Source organism: Octodon degus, unplaced genomic scaffold (assembly GCF_000260255.1).
Source record: "Octodon degus isolate 3935 unplaced genomic scaffold, OctDeg1.0 scaffold00210, whole genome shotgun sequence".
Classification (NCBI taxonomy): Eukaryota; Metazoa; Chordata; class Mammalia; order Rodentia; family Octodontidae; genus Octodon; species Octodon degus.
The window spans coordinates 476,043-481,138 of record NW_004524786.1 but is presented as its reverse complement, the minus strand read 5'-3'; the positions used below and the strand labels follow the sequence as shown (position 1 = coordinate 481,138).

Genomic DNA, 5,096 nt, shown 5'->3' with positions numbered 1-5,096 from the left:
CTAGTATTAGAAACTTTAAAAAGTTTTTCTGTTGACTTTAAAAAAAAAGAGGTTTGTACCTATGTTGTTCATTTATTATTTCTTGCCTGTATCTTGTAATAGGAGAAACTACTTTGGCAGTAACAATACACAATGTACTAACCATTGTTACTCTCCTAAAATCTTGTTTTGAGATTTTGTATCATTGTTTTTATTTTTTTTCTTTATAATAAAATAACTGATGTGAAAAAAAAATTAAAAAAAAAGAAAAGTTCCATGGCTGATACACTGTGTCAACTTGAAATTTCAGAAGCTTAACTAAGTGGCTTAGCAGGGGCAGGAGCCTCACCTTATTAACATCCTCAGCCTATGCAAAAGAAGAGCAGGAGATGGTGTGAGTGCTACATCCGCCTCAGGGCTGGGAACCCACATGTAATACAAGAGAGGAGAATGGGCTTGTTCCTCCCTTTTGGTTCTTGCTGCTGTCTTCCACTGCCTTGAGCTGTTGCCCCTCACTCTACCACCCTGCCTTGGGCCAGCTGATTATGGACTAAAACCTTCGCAAATAAACCTTTCCTTCCTTAATTTTGGGTGCCAGGTAGTTTGTCTCAGCAGTGAGAGAAAAGTAACTAAGACACATGGATATCAAAAGCTTTAGGGTACAGGCAGATGGCTCAGTGGAATAAGCGCTTCCCAGGCAAGCTCAAGGGCCTGAGTTCAATCCCCAGTTCCACACAAAAAGAGCTTTAAATTTCAATCTTCATTCAGTACACTATCCAGTTTCTTACTATGTGCCAGTGATGCTTTTACAGCAAGTACTTCTGCACTTTCAACAATATGTTTTCGGTATCGGTATGACAGAATAGGTATGGTTATGTAATCATTTGTCAAATCTGATTCGTTCCTCTACTAACCCAAAATCTACAGTAGAAATCTTAATGAGAAGCAAAAGGAACGACAGTGCAAAGCCAATTGATGACTCTGTCTCCTTCTGCCCAGTGTGTTTCTTTTCAAGTTTAACCTTAAACTTCTTAGTGCCATTCTTTAAAAGTAAGAATACAAGCTATCTTGACTTTACTGCCCAGCTGTTACACATATACATTTGATGCATGTACTGCATATGTGATAAACATAGGTACTGAGCAATTGTCAAAAAAATTACTCTATTTCTTTCACATCAATTTCAAAAGACGAAACTTATCTCCTGCCTTGTGCCAGCAAGCCCACCTGCAGTTACAGTGGGAGCCTATGTAAGCACCCTTACTGTACTGTCTTTTACCAGTGTGAAAGCCCACCAGTGCGGTGCAGCATCCGCCTCACTCAACGTTTCACCAGTGTATTGCAGAAAGCATAACACGAGGCGGGGAAAGCGGCATCTCACCACCTGTAGCCCCAAAGGGCACTGGAACATGGCTCGCTATAGACTCCTAAATACATTAAAAACCATAATGCAACATGCTAATTAAAAGGAAAAAATCAACATCCAGCCACATACAGTAACGACAGATTCTTATGCGCTCTCCGTCAACTGTGACTTTGGAAGTATAACCAAGCCGAACTCCAGCAAAACACCGATGACAAGACAAAGAGTTCTGCTCCTCCTTCCACCAGTAGTGCAAAGGGATTCACACACAGATTATTTCAAAGGGTTTTTCCATTTGCTTAACCTCACATACAGAGGAAAGCGATGAGCTGCCATCGTTCATCACCATGATGCCTACATTCCCTGCGGGCTGTGCTGACTGCTCTCGCACACTACACATCCAGTCCTCACTGTGGCTGAAATACGAACTCACGTCTTCTCTCAGAGGCATGAGACTGAAACACAGGTGAGCTGAGAAAGTTGCCAAGTCTGCACAGTAAATGTAAAGATGGGATCTGGCTGCAGGCAGTTCATTTTCACCTTCTAGCCTCCTTCACATTTTTAATGAAAGTTAATTAACAAATGAAACAGAGAGCAGCCCAAGATGGCAGACTTTGAGGATCGCGTGTTCAGGTGTTGGATGAGGAGAAGGTGCGCTTGGCTGCTAAATGCATCCTTATGCACCCCCAGGGGAGTTTAATGAAGTATTCAATGATGGCCGGCTAGTACTTAACAATGACAGTCTCCTCAGGGAAGGGGCAGCTCATGCATTTGCCAGTATAACATGGATCAGTTCACACCTGTGAGTGTAGGAGGCTACGAAGGTCAGGTCTTACTTACAGAGCACGGTGATGTGGGTAACAGCAGATTTTTAGATCCGAGAAACAAAATTTCCTTCAAGTTTGATCACTTACGGAAAGAGGCAAGTGACCCCCATCGGAGGAAATAGATGGAAGTTTGAAGTCTTGGAGAGAATCCTGTGACAGTGCTTTAAGAGCCTATGTGACAGATCATTATTCCAACGGCTTCTTACTGTATATGCTAAAATTATAGATGGGCAACAGACTATTACTGCATGTATCAAAAGCCACCAGTTCCAGCCTAAAAATTTTTGGAATGGTCGCTGGAGGTCAGAGTGGAAATTCACCATCACACCACCTGCAGCCCAGGTAGCTGGAGTGCTCAAGATTCAGGTTCACTATTACAAAGATGGCAGTGTTCAACTGGTTAGTCATAAAGATGTGCAAGATTCACTAAGTGTGTTGAATGAAGCCCAGACTGCCAAGGAGTTTATTAAAATCATAGAGAGTGCAGAAAATGAGTATCAGACAGCGATTAGTGAAAACTATCAGACAATGTCAGACACCACATTCAAGGCCTTGCGCTGGCAGCTCCCTGTTACCTGCACCAAAATCGACTGGAACAAGATACTGAGCTATAAGATTGGCAAAGAAATGCAGAATGCTTGAAGGCCGACTGTGGGATTCTTCAGTACATGGAAAGAAAATGATTCAACATGTGTTCGTATGATAAATAAGTGATTTATAAAGAAAAGTGCTATTTTGCTAGGGCTTTCAAACTTAACAGATTTTCTAGCCTCATGGAATACTGTTCAACCTATAGCATTGTCTTGACCTTGCATTCTCTGCCTTGTAATTTTCTGTCATGGCTATATCTACTTGTAATTTTTTTTTCCTGTTTTCTGTTGGAAAGAGAGATCTATCTTAGAATCATTTTACTGTGTAGAACATTTTCCTAGCCATGAAGTCCTGCTACTATTTATGTAACATGTTCAGTACTTTTTTACCCCTGTGCTTCCAAGCACTTGTGTTACTTCAGTGGCTTCTATTGATCCAACAGATAAAGGGACTGTGCTGTAAACTGTAGCTAAATGGAAGATGGATTCATCTTTTTCCATTTGGCTGCTCTGATCATCATTTACAGCATCTCATAACTTTTAAAGCTTTGCATTAGGGTCTTTCAGGTTCATCTGGGTGGGAGCAAAGGAAATATTCTGAGAATTCCATGATAGCCAGCTTTTCTGGGTGAACTTGTTTCTAAATCCAAAGACTTGAACCATTTCTGGCACAGGAACATGTTTGCTTTTTTAAGGGGAGGGGGTTCTCTCACTGTCTCCTTCCCTATTGTAGGTACTAACACCTGCATTTTTAGAAGAATTTTCCCCATTTACATTTTTGCTTATGTGTGTGTGTGTTTAAGAACTGCTGACATACTGTGGACACAGTAAAACTTGAAAAATGCAGTGCTGAAGGAATCATGGGTATTGTCTTTTAGTGCTTTGTGGCAGGATTGCACTATAAGCAAGTGAATCAAACAGCTCTATAAATCACAAAAACTAAAACCAAAGTGAAAAGAGTAACTTCCAGGCAGTATCTCTCTACTGTAACCTGTTATTTAAGAGCATACTAGTGTTTTCTAAGTAGGATGTAAATCTTGTTCCAAATTACTCTTTTGTAGTCCTGCCTGCCAAGAACTCAAAAGTAACTGTGATATAGCATCCCTTCCCCGGTGTATTGGCAGGTGAACGCGTGATCCCAGAAACACGCAGGTGACAGAGATATGATAGGACAGCCACAACGGTGGATTCATTTACATTGTTTACACTTCTATGACCAGCCCTTAAAGGGAGGTCAATTTTTTTAAAAAACCAAGTAGTGTCTTCCTATTTCGAGATACATGTTTTTTTAAAAAAAGGTGTTTATGCTTAAGCTTTGTTTTTTGCTCAGTAATGCAGTCATGTAAGAGTTTGCTTGTAAGTGAAAGCTGTGTTAGCTTTTTTTGTTTTTTTCAAATAAAATATATTTGTATTATTTGTCATTCATACTATCCATCCATCATACCATACTATCTTCTTTATCAGGTAGTCCAATAGAAATATACGTGTTTTGTTCTAAAAAAAAAGAAAAAACCAAAAAAAAAAAAAAAAAAAAAAACGAAACAAAATAATCTTAGAAGATTTTGTCTTTTCTCAGATATTGACTACCCCTTCAATCTACCACAGCTCTGTTTCAGATATTAGTTATCTCAGCATAAAAATGTGACTCTCCTGCATAACTATCCCAGATTTCAGTTTTCTAATCAAAATAAAATCCTCTAATGTCACCATATCTGTACCAGAAGAGAAAGTTTCTGAAGGGCTAAATTTAAAACAATTACCAAGGAAATCTGAGGTTGTATTTTGATCCTCCTCTTAATCAAATTTGAGAATTTAAAATCACCTGAATGCTCCTTCCCCAGGATGCAGTCCACAGAGGCACTTATCAGGCAAGCATCTACACTATCTGGGTTTCTTGGATGGCCTCCAAGAACACTTCATATGGGGAAGGAAGGAACACTGCAGTTAGCAAAATGCTTCTCAGATTCAAAGAGAGCTATATCCTATATGCCAGACCATCATTATACATACACAGGGCATTTTTAAATTCCAGATGAAAGATATGTAAAATATTATAGAATATAAAAGAAGTTAATGGAATTAAGACAACATCAAGGAAAAAAGGACATTCAGATCTTTTAGTCTAAATTTCTTTGTGATGGGCAGGGAAGAAAAGAAAACCTATCTAAGAAAATGGAATTAGGGGCTGGAGAGATGGCTCAGTGGTCTAAAGCACCTACTTGGAACAAGCTTGGCAAAGCACAGGGACCGCGGTTAGATCCCCCAGCACCACATGCCAGCCAGCCCCGCCCCCTGGTGGGCTGAGCTGGCCACACACACACACACACACACACACAC

At 40.1% G+C, this 5,096-nt stretch overlaps 1 protein-coding gene and 1 pseudogene across 15 annotated transcripts in view; one reads left to right on the top strand and one right to left on the bottom strand.

The window, feature by feature from the left end:
* The window catches only part of Magi1 (membrane associated guanylate kinase, WW and PDZ domain containing 1), a 660,109-nt gene that overhangs the window by 267,732 nt on the left and 387,281 nt on the right, over positions 1 to 5,096 (bottom strand). The window lies entirely within an intron of this gene.
* LOC101573297 lies at positions 1,947 to 2,852 on the top strand (annotated as a pseudogene).